This window comes from Choloepus didactylus, chromosome 5 (assembly GCF_015220235.1).
Source record: "Choloepus didactylus isolate mChoDid1 chromosome 5, mChoDid1.pri, whole genome shotgun sequence".
In the NCBI taxonomy this organism is placed as follows: Eukaryota; Metazoa; Chordata; class Mammalia; order Pilosa; family Megalonychidae; genus Choloepus; species Choloepus didactylus.
The window spans coordinates 29,957,080-29,973,571 of NC_051311.1; the positions used below are offsets into that span (position 1 = coordinate 29,957,080).

General features: G+C 34.2%; 1 protein-coding gene across 2 annotated transcripts in view; it reads right to left on the bottom strand.

The window, feature by feature from the left end:
- DNAJB6 (DnaJ heat shock protein family (Hsp40) member B6) overlaps positions 1–16,492 on the bottom strand; it is a 92,439-nt gene that overhangs the window by 32,415 nt on the left and 43,532 nt on the right. The window lies entirely within an intron of this gene.

Below are 16,492 nucleotides of genomic sequence, written 5' to 3' on the forward strand. Positions count from 1 at the left end.
TAACTTACTTTAAATAAGCTACCACAGACTCTACATATTTTTAAAAATAAGGTCAACTGTAAGTTAACAAATGGACTAGCAATTCTGATTCCTTCAAGGAACATTAAAAAGACTTGTTTTTAAAACAGACCTCCTTCCTAATGAAACAAATTCCACATGCTTATTCACTGAACACTACTTTCTTGCCTCATTACTTTCAGAACTCACAGAATTCCCATATATGCCTCTATAAATTTTTTCTATTCCTAATTACATTGAATGATAATACCCTTCAACCACCAAGACAAAGGTGGGGCTCCTGAAGAATTTGCCATTCTTTAAATAACAATGGATGATACATACTACCTAGTAATAATAGCTAGCTTAACTCCCAACCATAACTGGTTAATTTTCCTCTGGAATTAAAAGTACATTAACACTTTCAGCACTTTAGGCCTATTAAATTTATCACATGTTCAGGTCACAACCAACTGTAAACAGGCTAAGTTTAACAGTAAGGGAGGGAGTTTATACTCAGCTGAACATGAAATGGTGTATATAGGCAGAAGAGTATCAAAGAATGCAGCTGCATGGCACAAATAATGGCAATGCCAATGCAGGAGAGACAGCCTCAGCAAGTATGAGTGCTGCTTGCTGCAGCCCAACACTAATGATCAGGGGGTTTACTGTGGAACTACACTGGCCTCACAAAAGGGTCAGTTGTTTGAATTGGAGAAGCACTGTATTTCTTTGAACATTCACTTTCCTTACCTTTAAAATGAGAACACAAGTCAAACAACAGGGTCAAATGTGACAATATACATAAAAGAAGTTTAAAAGAATAAAAGCCCCATTGAAAAAGAAGAAACATTGATACTGATTTTCATGGCAACCATGAGATGATAAGGAATATCTCAGTATCTTTTTTCTTTAAAATTTCCTGTGATTTCATAGGCCACAAATACAAAGCCAACCTAAGAAGATAAGAGCATAAGTTTGACCTCCAAGTCTTTCAGCTCTCATTCCACATGTCCTTCCAGTGCAAGCCCATATTCAGGAAGATAAGGCATTTTGGATAATTCCTTGTAAAGAGAGAGGCTTGGACTGAATGAAAAGCTACCCTTTTAAAATAGGGGGATCCTCATGAGAACTGGCAGATAAGTTAACAAGTGGAAACAAGAAACTGGCTAGTGACTAAATTGTGGGTGGGTAGGGGTCGTTTCTTCAGGGGAAGACACTCTGAGTTCACTTCTGGATAAACTGAATAAAAAAGTATATAAAAAGGCACATGGAATAAGAGAGTTAATATTTCAAAAAATGCACACTGCATACGTATTTTTCACAAACTGCTATACGAGCTATATAAACAGATCAATTCTACAGTGTTGGTTCCCTAACAAATATAAATTATAGAAAAATAATTTACACAATTTAAGAACAATCTGTACCATAAAAAGAATAAAGAAATAATCCCTTGAATAATAAAAAGGAATCCAAATAACAATAAATAAAATCTGCAAACAAAAAAAAAGTATTCACAATGTGTTAGGGTAAATCACATTATAAAGGGAGCAGGATCCTACTATACATTTTAAATATGCTGTGGAAATCAAAGAAGTCTATGCTCAAAATCAGTTTTACTTTACCTCACTTTTAAAATAAGGCAAAAGTTATCAAACTTTTTTATCTTCCTAAAATTCAGTATCATGGAACCCCAGTACCACACACTAGAGAAACAACTACTAGACCAAGAGTTGGAAGGACTGGAAACAACCCAGGTGGTCCATCAACCAATGACTGGATAAACAAAATGTGGTATACAGGTAGATGAACCCTGAGGGCAGAGTGAAAAAGTGAGACACAAAAGGACAAATATTGCATGAATTAAAATAGCAAACTCCTTGTGTTTTAAGATTTAGAAAAAAGGGCACCAGTAGATAGAATGAGGGCAGAGAATGGGGAGCTGATGCTTAATTTGTGCAGAATTTGTAATAAGGTTGATTGTAAATATTTGGAAATGGATAGAGGTGATGGGAGCACACTATGTAAGTGTAACTAACAGCAATGATATGTGGGTGCAATTGTGGTTCGAAGGGAAAGGGAAAGAGTGGTGTATTCATGATAGTCACCAGAAGGAAAGCCAGAGGATAAAACAGAATTGTATAACAAAGTGAACCTTCTTATGTATGCATAAATGCATGAATATACAAAAAGACAGTGACTGTACACTTTAGATGGATCATATAGTATATGAGTTTACCTCAAAGCTGCTTAAAAAAAATTGGAGGATTGAGTTCTAGCAATAGATCTGCCTTCATGTACCTGTGTGATCTGAAAGAAGTCCCAATACTACTCTTCAGAAGAGCTCACCATGATCATATGATTTCTCATGTGACTTATTAAGATGAAAGATTATTTTATGCCTAAAAGACATCTCATCTAGTCAGTTAAATGTCTATCTGAAGTATTAGATCAAATGCTGTTCTGACTCATGAAAATCTATGATTTTTTCTTCAGTATCCATCCAGAAAACCATCAAAAAAGATGACATATGTAAGAAAGGGTTAAGTTTAGCTTTCACAAAAGGTCACATGGAATAGGGAAGATGGAGATTGGGTGGAAGAGCAGCTTAAGCTAGCTCTGTGGTGAGGGGAAGGAAAGAGAGAGAGTGCCGTGATTTAAGTCTAGAATCAGTGCCAGTTCCTTATATGGGAAAGATAACCAGGGTTACTGGAATGCAAAAGAATGCAGAGGTATGGTCAAAGGTGGGGACTCTCGGTGAAATATCTGAACTAGTTAACTCTCTGATAGGCTGTACAATTCAAAATCTCAAAGGCGGGCTAGTTAGCTCTCTCGGATAGGTTGTAACCTCTGGAGTACCCAGCCAATGGGGAAACGGGAGGGACATGAGTACTAGGTGTAGGATATAACTATCACCATGTTTTTTTTTTTTTGGTATGCCTGCCATGTTTTCTGGCTGTGCATCCGTTCTTGCAAGATCGTGAATAAATTCTTTTCTCTTCCACAACCGGGTGAGCGCTTTTAAGGTATAATGCTTGTTTCTAACACATGCATGTAGGAAATTCAATTCCTTGGCAGCAGAGATCCTGTTTTTGCTCTTTAAAAACAATGAAGTATACCACTAGATCAGCTACAAAATAATGGGCCTATAAAAGAAAGGAGTTAAAGGGTGCCAAAAGGGGCTCCATAAGAAATTATAACACCTCAAAAACCCAAAGCAGAATCTCACGACCACATTTCTTCCAATGTCTTTCATATTAAATTTTATCTTCCAAATGAAACTGTTAACCATCACCTATAGCAGCTTATGCAGAAGAGCCATTTGATTTCTCTATCTGAAAAGCAGTAAGTGGTGAGAGGTTCAGAATGTATACAAGTCATGGCTGGCCCTGAGCCTCTGAGAGGGCAAAAAGCCATTTGGAACACGGGTGACAATTAACAGAATTAAAGTTAACTGCCATATGAAAGAAAAGAAAAATAGCTTTTCCTCAAAAAAAAAAAAAAAAACACACACAAAAAAAACAAAAAAACTGAATATTCACTATCTTCAAGTCCATTTCAGAGTTCACAACCATATTAAGCTATAAACAGCTGAATGTCTATTAAAATATGTTCTGGGACGTGTTAATCCCAGTGAGTAATGTTTGGGCTTTTCCCAGCATTTCCTTTCACGTAATTCACTTCACAATGAAAGGATACAAAGAAAAACCCATCTTTATTAAAATCTTATCAGTAATCAATATATTTAATATTTTAGCTTTATAAAGGTTTTTCTGGGATCCATAAGACACAAGAACTTAAAAAAAAAAATGCGTCAATATTCTCTTGACAAAAATATTTAAACCCAGAGAAACCATTTAGAATTAGAACTTTGGTAGTACCATGTTTACTATCTACTAATTACTACCCGACCCCCCACTCCGGAGGGAAGTGGTGTTGGCTACCTTTACAAAAATATGAACACTTTAGAGAACTAGAACCTGTTTCACTGCCACATATCTACATTCTTAACAGATCTGTTTCTCCAGATTGGGAAAAAATTTAGCCAAGACTCCATCACTGTCTGTTAACAGAAGGCAAATTACCCTGATCAAGTAGTAGACATCGCTATACCTACACTGCTGCAAATTTAAGAAATGTTCTATCATAACATTTTATTTTTCTTGTGCAAGATTTCTCTTGAAAAACTCACTGCCTAACTTGTCGATGGACTATTAACAAATGTTCATAAAAATATCAAGTAAATGTCTCACAAGTCCATAAGGTTCCTCTTGGTACAATCTAAAAGTAACCTAATAAAAAACAAAAATGTTAAGTTGTGTCACCTCCTCCCATACCCAACATCACGTCATAATCCACTGTTGGAAAGCCAACCACACTTCTGCTTCTCTATACCCTTTTCCAAACTTTCCATAATATTCATTTATTTATTTAACCATTCTTTTTTGGAAATTTATTGCTATTTGGTTAAATATTTTTAGTTTAGCTTTTTGTACTATAAAGGTTAATGTGCATGCATATACACATGTTAACTGTAGAAAAAAGAAATGTCATTTCTCATACTATAACCCATAATTTACTTCTTTGGTATAATTTCTACTAGTCTCCTCATATGCATGAAGTACCTTTTAAAACTTGTAAATTACTGAAGTTTAGGTTGGTTACCATAGTTCAAGCATCTTTCTCATTCTGGGAACTAAATATACTCAAAAACTTCCTCCCTGTAACAGCAAGTTACATACATTTTAAAACAAAAACAAGATCTGCCAGTATCCCCCTGAGCCAAAACACACTGAAATCATCTAGAAGCTATTAAAGGAATGTACCACCAGCTGTTACATGTGCACAACCGTCATATCAAATGCTTCAGTTCTTTCCCGAAATGGAGTCTCACTGATAATATGCAAATGAAAACAAACTTTCATAGATAAAAACAGAATCACTTTTCCCAAATACTCTGCTGCTTTTTTCTCTTTTTGGGGGGATGACAGGAGGAAGGGGGAGAGGGAGTTAATTTCATATATATTCAAATCATGAATAATATAACATAATTTGAGATTACATCCCAAAATGCATCACTAGCCCATTAGATTTAGTCATTTAAATATTTAGTGCCTAATATGTGTCAGGCACTAGGGATATGAAAGTGAGATACTGTTTTTGTTTTTAAGGAGCTCAATCAGGGACAAAGATAGACAGAAAAAAAAAAAAAAAACTGATAATACAATGGGGTAACTGCTATTTACCTAAAGCTATGCAAACACATAGAATGGAGGATCAACTGCTAGAAGATATAAAGACCCAAGATGGGAGCAGAAGTATAGAAAAGCAAATATGCATTTGCTAGGATGGGGAAAAAAAGTAATACATTAAAGAATATGGGAAAACCAGGTGAAAAGTTACAGATGATGATCAGTTAGAGTAATGCAAGTACTCTGTTACTGTGATTTGGGTCTAGTTTAGAGCGATGGGACAATACATAGAAAAAGCAAGCTGAAGACAAATTATAAGTGTCTAATAAGCCAAGACACTGTGATAATAAATGGAAGTAACTTAATTCTCCCTATCACAATAAAGACCACATCTGAACAATCTCACTGGTGACAATGTGGAAGATGAATTGAGAAGGCAGGGCAGGGTGGTTAGAAGTAAGAAAAGAGACAGATCCTACAACTGTTAAATTACATTTTAATGGCTAATTTTTAAGTTAGTGACATTTGCGAGTGGAGTTTCAAGGACAAGTTTATCAAAATAAGGAGGAGGGAGAAGTGAAAGAATGATTACATGAACAAAAAAACAGAGCCACAGGACGTAATGTTGGGAGCAGCAATGTAGAAACAGGAGGAAAAATGGATTGATAATGAAAGGCAAAATTAAGGAGAACACAGGAAACTCATGTAAGACCCTCTGAGAGTTTAAAAAAGAATTTTAAAAGTCTACAAAGTTGAATCAGTATATAAAATCCACTTAAGGGGCATATTATCAAGCAGTCTACAAAAGGCCAAAGGAATCTTACAAATCTCAGTGGAATTAGTTTCCCCACCTTTATCGCAGCTAGAAAAGATGTATCACTTTTGTTAAAAACAAGAGATTGAACTCCCTAACCCTGCTCTTCTAGCATTTTGTACACACTTCTTCACAGTGTAATTATTTAACATACAGACTGTAATTATTTATAAACAAAAACTCTCTCTCAGCCTGGGACTATTTTAACGGCAGGACTTTTCAGGAGTTCGCAGGGGCTGGCGCAAATTGGCATGCATTAAAACTCCAAATATTCATTTGTGGTTTAGGCCAAATGCTCTGCTAGTTACCACAAGATAATGCAGCTTAGCAACTTCCTGACAAACATTGAGCTACAGTTTCCTTAGAGGGTTATTTCATGAAGCATGTGGCTAGTTTTAGTCACAGGCTTCATCAAGGAAAACAAATGTAGCATAGCATGCTGGCATTTAGAACACAGACTTTGCAGCCAGACTTGACTGGATTCCATTTAACCATTCTAGTCGATAAAATGAGGGTAAAATCGTATGTATCTGCCCAATAGGTTGTTGTGATTTTAAATGCTGTGATAATAAATATAATAGTGCCTGGAACATGGCACTATTAGGTGTTATCATAATCTATCCTAGAGGGAGTTTGGAGGGTTTGAGAACAATTATAAGAGAGAAATCAAGGAGAGTAGAGGCAAACTAGGCTTCTGTTTTCTCAACTATAAAAGTTAGAACTTATCTGTTTGGGGTTCCTCAGCCTCAGGGGATACCATTCAACCTCCCTTCCCAGAGCTGGTCCTCTTTAATACGCTTTTATTTACTAGGAACTAATAACACATATTCTAAATGAAAGTATGAAACCCCAGCCTTAGATCACACACTATGGAGGTGTATTTTAAACTGACTGAAGAAGATGTATTTTAAAGAAAATAACACAAGCCATCTCGTAGGGGCCTTCTGGTTAAGATTATTAAACCACCCTACCAAAATTAGCCAATACAAACAATCACTAATGAAGGACGTGTGAGCTCAAGAGCCCTCCCCTGTGTACCCACACAAAAAACAGCTGAGAAATCTATTCAACTAACAAGGTTCCCGTAAAATTTTCGTAAAGTGGGAAGACAAACAGCTAAACCCTTGTTTTCTGTATGTTTAGATTATGCTCTAGAAGTGAAGATGAAATTGTTTTTATTTTTTCTGGGATGTGTTAAAGGCCAAGGTATTCTTTGTTTCTACCTCCTTTAAAATAGTTAAACAGCATTAATCCGTAACAGTTTTATGCACTACAGAGGAATCCCAGCAAAATCCCTCCACAAGAATGCCAAACAGGAGCAAATTATTAAAAATTATTAATAATTAAATCACATTTCACAGTGGAGAAAGGATGAAATGGCTATCTATGAGACGGGGGAAAAGACTCTCTACACCTTACACAAAAATTCTAGATGGATTAATATTTCAAATATTTTTTAAAAGGTAGGTATGAACTTCATAACCAAGACAGGGAAAAGCCCAGCAGAGTAAAAGTTCTCAGAATTGACAAGGTAAAAAACAATGTTTCCGAAGGCAGGACCCCAAAAAAATAAATATTTTACAGGCTATGTTTTGAGCTTAAAAGATAATTAAAAAAATACAAATGGTTTTAAAATCAGCAAAAATAAGCAAGTTTTTATATCAAAACCTATGGGAAAAAGCCAAACTCAAAAGCAAATTTTTTAAAGTCTTAAATTTATAGAGAGAAAAACTGAAATATACATTCAGCAGAAATGCAATTTAAAATAGGAAACAGAAGTTAGGAAACAGAAGTTAAAATAAAAATTAGATTCTCGTTAATAAAGAGACTTGGTTAATATTAAAAGCTAATTGTCAAGAGGGACTAATAAAATAGGTAAATGCTTGAAAAGCCTCAGATAAAAAAAGAATATAAGGAATGAGAAATATAATCACAGATTAAACTAAACCTCACAAATCAATACAATAGACTTTCAATTAAAATATAAATTACTAAAGCTGATGAGACAAAGAAACCCTACAAAAACTGGTAATACTACAATTTTTAGTTTTTCCCCCTTTTTTTAAAATCAGTAAATAGAAAATGTAACAAGACCAGATGATTTTATAAGCAAGTTGACTCTAACCTTGGGAAGAGCAAAACATAGAAGGCTTTGTACTTGACTTTGAGAAACTAGAACACCCTAATTACCAAAACATGATCATAAGCCTTACCCTCATTTAGACTAACCTTAAATACTAAGTAAAATTTAGTCAAACAGAATCCAACATTGCCTTGGAATTTTTAAAATAGGAAGACAAGGATGGAAAAATGGAATTATTACTTTGAAAAGGTATCCGAAATTCAATGGATAAATTTCAGCAACTATTTCAAATTAAAATTACAAGGGATTTTTGGTTTGAAACACAGTAAGGCTAATCAGAGTACAATACTAAAATCAGCCTACTGGGGAGTAAGATAAAATATTGCTTGATATCAATAGGTAAGAAATAATAAGGGATAAAAACATGAGAAAATTCATAGGATTTTCTAGTTCTAAGAAATACATGATATCCCCCACCCCTCAAAAATTAGAGTCATCCAAGAGTACAGTAAAGTGACTATAAAGACTTGCTGATTTTCTTACTGGTTATCACTAATAAACAGAAAAGGAAACACTATACAGAAAAAGATCCCAATTTCATCTGGTACTACTTTTAAGAAATGTATACACCTTCATGACAACAGCATTATCTTTATAATCTACATATAGTAAAACACGATTTAAAAAAAGGGTCATCTATATCATTATTGTTCCTTGAATGTCAAGGTTTCCTCAAATTAATTTATTAATTTAAAGCAACTGGGAGAGTTCATTGTACATTTCATTTGAAAGTATAAATCTAAGATCAGTCAAGAAATTTTTGGAAATGCACTGCCCTTTCAGGTAACTACAATTGATATAGTAGCTACTTTTAATTGATAGTGTGTGGCCCTGGTATGTCCTTGAACTACATGTTCCACAAGCCCTCCAAAAATAGATTTAAAGTTGGTAATTGGCATAATGGGACAAAGTAGAATAACAAATCAATGGTTCCAGAATACAATACAAAAATGAATTGAAAAAAAAAAAATGAATTGGGCATGATGGCAATCAACCATTCTGAATTTATTCAACAAATATTTACTAAATGCTTAAAATGAATGCATACTAGAGATAAAATAGCAAAAAAAAAAAAAAAAAGAGAGAGAGAGGACAAAAATTCCTGCCCTTGTGGGGCCTGTATTCTTGTGGGGGTTGTACTCTAGAGAATTCTTCCATTTTCTGAATTCTAGAGTAGGAGGGAAAAGGGTTTGGAAAAGGACTAGTTAGGGTTCTCCACAAAGTATATAACTCAACCAGGGTCATATAACTCAGAATTAACTCCTTAATAAGACCAACCAACATAGCACAAAAGTTAAGGAAGCAAGGATTTACAAAAACAAATAAGCAGTGACAAACTCTTTGATGGCAAATTGTATTTATCTCTTTCTACCAAGACTCCAAAAATTCCAGCTAGTTTTAAAAGTCCCTGAAAATCAAGGAACACAATGTTTTCTAAATTTATGATTGATATAAATAACTAATGTACCTGTTATAGCTTTCCCAACTTTGATGTTCAAATAGTAAGATGGAATAACTAATTTAGCCACAAAAGAAAATCTCTAGCTTACCATATTGCAACTGTTCCTCACACTTCAGTACTAAAGTCTATATTTAATCATTCCTAAGTTGCTAGCATTGCTAGGAATAGCCATGAGAAGGTGTTGAAACTATTTTAAATAAGTTGCCCCTCTGACCATACCCAACTTACTCAGAATTAGCTTTGTTATTAAAAGTGGGTTAGTTCTTTTTTAAAGTGTCTAAAACAAAAGTGGCACAACTAGATTGACAGTAAAGCTCAGGAAATAGTGATGGAGAAAGAATTTCATAATTTAAGCAAATAAGGGACAACATAATTGTTAGAAGACTTTATTATTAAACTAACCAACATAGAAGTATTGACCACCATCATGAACTCAAAGGGTAACCCAAAACACAACCTTATGCCTTAAGTTTAAAAAAAAAAGACAAAAAGTCACTGATCATATAGTTCAACTGTCCTCCTGACCAAAAACTATCAAGTGTTCAAATTCACCAAACATAATTTTATGCTTGAAAACCTCCAGAAATGGTAGCATCTATCTCCATTCTGTTACTGAATATGCTAATGAGTAAGCTTAGTCATCATTGAGCAGAGCTATAAAACTCAACTATAAATAAATGTTGGATCTTCCAAAAATAGAAATATTTCTAATTAAATAGTGCTTAAAGGAAACAAAATCAGCATTCTCTGAAGAGAGTGATGACAGGCAAAAGCTAGTACGTAAGGAAAGACAGAACAAGCTGAAAGAACAAGCCAGAATTTTTTAAGGTTAGTAGATAATAAAGAGAAATGAAAAATGGCTAGAAAGATATTTATTCAATTTATGTTTTTAGAATCATCCCATAAATAGTATTTCTAAAATTTTACCAAGATGTAATATCTACTTCAGCAGACTAAGTACACAGGTTTTGAAAATCTAGCATAAGAAAATAACTTTGGTAAATTCTAAAAATAACTCTCTACTTGAAAATTCTGCCCTCTTAAGTACTTCAAAAGGGGGAAAAAGATGCATTACCATTCATGCCACTTTACTGATACAAAGAAATAGTTACCAAATTTCCAAAATCAGATCTGTAACCTCTGAAATCACTTATATTTTGTAAAAAAGACAAGAATATGGGGAATAATCCATCACTGAATTGAATTAAATCAACTGGGGAGCAAACTACAGGGAAAAGGGAATTGAGGAAAAGATGAGAAAAATGCAGCAGACTGGTGTCCCCTCAAAACTTTGCTTTCTGCATTTAAAACAGATTTCTCAGTTTTAATGATATAAAGGTTTTCTCCTTCTAAACAAGGAGGTGGAACAAAAACCAAACATACTGGGGTTTTTTAAATTTTTATTTCTTTCTTGGAGTAATGAAAATGTTTTAAATTTGATAATGGGGATGTGTGCACAATTATGTGATCAAACTGTGAGCCACTGATAGTATACTTCGGATGGTTTGGGTGGTGACTCTCTCTCAATAAAATTACATTAAAACAGAAGAACATAACAGACAATACGTAACAAGGGATAGCACTGGATCCTTTGATGAAATTGTGCAAAACTGTGTGTACTTGGATACAAACAGTTTTGGGGTATTTTCAGAGGCATTTGTGACCACAAAAAATCCTTTTTAAACACAGATTAAAGGAACCTACAAATTTACCAGGACCTTTAATTTAAATTCATCACTTATTTCAATGATGTAGTCTACCAATGCTCAAAACAATTCCTTAACTTTTTAAAACTATTTTCACAGCACTGTGGACTCAAATCCCTGGAAATTTTGGTTTCAAAAAAAATCAAAGAACAAAACTTGACAACAAGAATATCAAACTGTCACGTTTTGAGCATGGAAGCAGTGATGAAATAAGTTAGTTCTCTTGATAAGTACGTTAAACATTCCTTTTACAATTAAAATCTGACAATGAAAGAAAAAATAGATAAATGGGAATTCCTCAAACTTGAAAGCTTCTGTACCTCAAAGGAATTTGTCAAAAATGTAAAGAGACAGCCAATTCAATGGGAAAAAAAAAATTGGAAACCATGTATCTGATAAGAGACTGATATCATTTGTATATAAAGAAATCCTACAACTCAACGACAATAGTACAAAGAGCCTAATTATAAAATGGGCAAAAGATATGAAAAGACATTTCTCTGAAGAAGAAATACAAATGGCTAAAAAACACTGAAAAAATGTTCATCTTCACTAGCTGTTAGGGAGATGCAAATCAAGACCACAGTGAGATTTCATCTCACACCAATTAGAATGGCTGCCATTAAACAAACAGGAAACTATAAATGCTTCATCTCACACCGATCAGAAATGGCTGCCATTAAACAAACAGGAAACTATAAATGCTGGAGAGGCCGTAGAGAAATTGGAACTCTTATTCATTGCTGGTGGGACTGTATAATGGTACACCCACTCTGGAGGACAGTCTGGTGGTTCCTCAGAAGACTAGATATCAAGTTACCCTATGATCCAGCAATTTCACTTCTCAGTATATACCCAGAAGATCTGAAGGCAGTGATACAAACAGATATTTGCACATCAATATTCACAGTGGCATTGTTCACAATTGCCAAGAGATGGAAACAATCCAAATGGCCTTTAACAGTTGAGTGGATAAACAAAATGTGGTATATAGACACGATGGACTACACAGCAGTAAGAAAGAACAAGGTCATGAAACATATGACAACATGGATGAATCTTGAAGACATAATGCTGAGTGAAATAAGCCAGACACAAAAGGAGAGATATTGTATGTTACCACTAATGAGAACTCTGTGAAAAATGTAAAGTGTCTTAAAATGCAGAATATGGGGGACCTAGAGATGGTCAGAACCTAGTGAAGGGGGCTCAATAATCTAATATGTACAGATGTGATAATGAGGGTGATCTTAATGGTATGGGAATGGTCAGCAGTGAATATGGTCTGTTAATGGGATTATAAGTTTCAGTGATGCACTGAAGGTGAACATGTTCATAATTGGTTGTTTAAAGGTAAGTAATCACAGGGTAGCACAATAAACCTAAATAAGTGTTAGCATGATATACTGATAAGATATGACACTGCTGCAGAGGGGTAACAACAGTGTGATATGAAAAAACTACCAATTACATATTAATGACTATTTAATAGGAATATCTTACCAACTCTAATACTAGGGATGAATAATTAGCAGCTGATAAGAGCTCTGGGTTGTACTATGTTATCATAATTGTTTAAAGTTGAAAGTGATGATGACTGCACAACTAAGTGAAGATGATGTAAGAAACTGTTTATCTTGGGTAGAATATATATTAAGTCAAGTTAGAAAACCACGATTTAATAAATCAAGCCCTTGACTTTGAGACTCGCTCTTGTGAAATTTAGGGTTGTAAACAGGAGGCTGAGCCCTCCTGTAATTATGCTTAAGAGGCACCTCCAGGCAACCTTTTTGTTGCTCAGATGTGGCCTTTCTCTCTCTAAGCCCAATTTTCCCCCCAAGAGTGACATGACTCCCAGGGAAGTGAATCTCCCTGGCGATGTGGGACATGATTCCCAGGAATGAGCCCAGCCCTGGCAATGAGGGATTGAAAATGCCTACTTGACCAAAGTGTGTGTGTGTGTGTAACAAGCTGAGGTCACAGTGGCTGAGAGATCCCAAATAAGAGTCAAGAGGCTGTCTTGGAGGTTTCTCTTATGCAAGCTCCAGTCAGACATCCCAATTGCCACAGCATGCCATGCCCTTACCAAAAGTAGTCCCCAAATACCTAGGTCTCTACCTGAATTTCTATAAAAGATGTACTCACTAAGTTTTATCTTTCAGAAACTTAAATCCATTAGAGTGCCCCTATACCAGACAAGTCCTAAGACCCAGAGGCAATAGCCTCTTTATGATCAACTATCAGTTGCAGCCTCCTTCCCCATACTGTTGATACCCCTTTTAATATGAACAAGTTAGGGTGCCCACTGCCTAGACACCCCTGAAGATGGAAAAGGAGATTAAGTGAGATGGAGTAGCAACAAACAAGATAAGATTGAAAAAAGGTCTATGAATACTGAAACTTTATGTAATTATATATATATATAGGGATGCTTGGGTGTTGGAATGGCTGGAAACAGGTAAATGACAAGGTGGAACAGCAGCGTATAGCATCCCTTGGGAGTTGCTCTATAGCTGCTCATTCACTTGTGCCTTCAAAGTCTTCACCTTTCTGTATATACTCTGCATTGTATCAGGAAAGAACTGAAATTGTGGAACTGTAACCCATAACAATTTTTGAAATTACCTATATGACTGCTTGAGCTGTACATCGAGAGATGTCACCTTTCTGTATCTATGCTATAATTTACAATAATGGAAATGTCTGAAGTTGTGGGGAAAAAATGTAGTCTGGAAACAGATACTGGTGAAAGTTACACAGTATTGTCAATGTACTTAATGTCAAAGAATTGTTCATTTAAAATGGTTAAAATGATTTTTATGTTACGTATATTTTACAACAATTAAAAATAAATAATGTTCTAATTAGCCAAGAAGGAGGGAGGGAGGGAAAGAGGGACAGATACATAGAACGATACAACAAATGTGGTAAAAAGTTAAAAGCTGTTATATCAGAGATCTTCCTATGGCTTTATTTTTTCAACTGTCCTGTTAGTTTGAACTTATTTCAAAATAAAAAGTTTAAAATAATAAATCTGATACATGCTTTTTAAGTCATATCCATGTAAATAAATGTTTGCTTAAAAATATTTGAATAGCGAATAAAATGAAGGGAAGACTAAGAAACATTTTAAACCTCAGGAATGGTACATGGAATGTTGCCTGCTCTCCTTTCTCTCTCCCCCCCTAAAATCAGCAGCTTATTATTACAAGATCTACTAATAAATAAGTTCTGTATTATTATTAACTTAATAGGATTAACTTTTCTATAACAGAAGAGCAGAATAAATAACAGGTAATTTTCTCAAATACAAATGATATTTGATTCCGATTGATATTCCCCTCAAAAAATTTACACCAAAGATTCCTTAGATTCAAACAAATTTACTAATGACATAAAGATGAGTAAATTGTTTATAGTTACAGTTTCATTAAAATCTTCAAAGTATGGACATCCAAGCACCTTCAAAAAATGCTGAAAAACCAAAGCTATAGCAGAATGCTTCTTGAAATACTTTAACAATTATAAGGTAGACCAGACTTCTTTTGCCTTCAAAACACTTTTCATTTACCTGGTCTGATTTGGAGAAATCTCAAGACTAGCTATTAACACTGTTTTATGCCACCAATTAATAAGAAATATAAAACCCCAAGTCCAAAGTTTCCACTTGAATTTCTCATTTAGTAACAAATAATCAATCTATCCTGACAGCATAAATAAAAGTAGGCTTTCCAGGATTAGAATTCAAGTTGTGAAACTAGATTTCACAACACTTGGCAAAAAAACTTCAACTGTTTCCAATTTATTTCGTAGCCAAATACCTACCTTATTCAAAGATATGGAGAGATGCAAGATAAGTTACTTCAAAGTGCAACATACTCAAGCATTATCATTCATTGTTGTTTTCCTTAGTTCAATTGCCTTCAAATATTTAAAATAACTTTTTCTAACTCTTTTTAAACCTCTTAGGAGACTTCTTAAGATACCTTCTATTTATATTCAGTTTCTAAATATACATCAGGTTCTTTAAAGATACTATGCTACCGTGAGCAACATCTAGATCCTTTTCAACTAATCCTGAGTTGACAGAAATTTCTTGGAAATTTTGTAGAATAACTATAGGAATCTTCCATCCTTCTAACAGTTTTTCACATTGCTTATTTCCAAAACAATGAAACAAATTGGGGTTGTGTAAATGCAAGTCTAGTTAATATTTTTTTACAGCTGGAATTCTAATTATCATCGGTGACCATGATAGATTTTACAGACTGAAAAACAAAAGAAATACCTTTATTTTGGTCCAAATCTAAATCAATCCATAAATCTACCATGCATACTGTCCTTGAATGAGCTTACATCAAATAATATATCCTAAAAACACTAAAACATACTTTCAAAATGAAAATTTGCGTAACTATTTCTTCCTTCCCCTTTACAAATGTTACCATAATTAAATGCTCAATAAACTAAGTTACTTAACATAAATAGAAAAATTTTCATATACTCTCCAAATACATTGAAAAAAAATGTCTACATGTAAATTAAGTTCTGCATTCACCTATGTTGAATAGAATAAAATGCTAATTAAGTGGACACTGGAACCCCAGGCACAAAATCATACACAGACACAAGAAGGCTACAAATTCCATTCATGAAAGAATGCACCAAACACATTAGCATTTATTTTCTTTTTTTTTAAGCAAATGACAAAGACCCAGTTTACCAGCTTTACTTTTTATAAACCTAAGCTTAACATTACATATTTAAACAATCGTCAAAACTTACTAAGTTGCCAGCATTCATGCAGGACTAGAAAACATCCTTAGTTTATATTAAACCAGAAATGTATCACCATTAATGTATTAATATCTTTCACTACTAAATACTGAAAAAAAAAAAATTATTTTTGTAGAAGATTCATCCTGGCAATGTTAACTTCACAGCAGACTGAAACTACTTGGCTCACATTTCAAACAAAATGGAAAGAGCAAGATCCATGCTGGTGTTAGTGTACAATTTTGTCCTAGCACTACTAAAGAATCACGGTTCACCTTGGATTAAGTTTAATAAAAAAGCAAAGTGCATACAGAAATTTACAACAATTTTAAAGACAAAAAGAAAAAATGGTCCTATCAATGTGGTCCCAACAATCAACTCAAAAGTCTATGACAAATA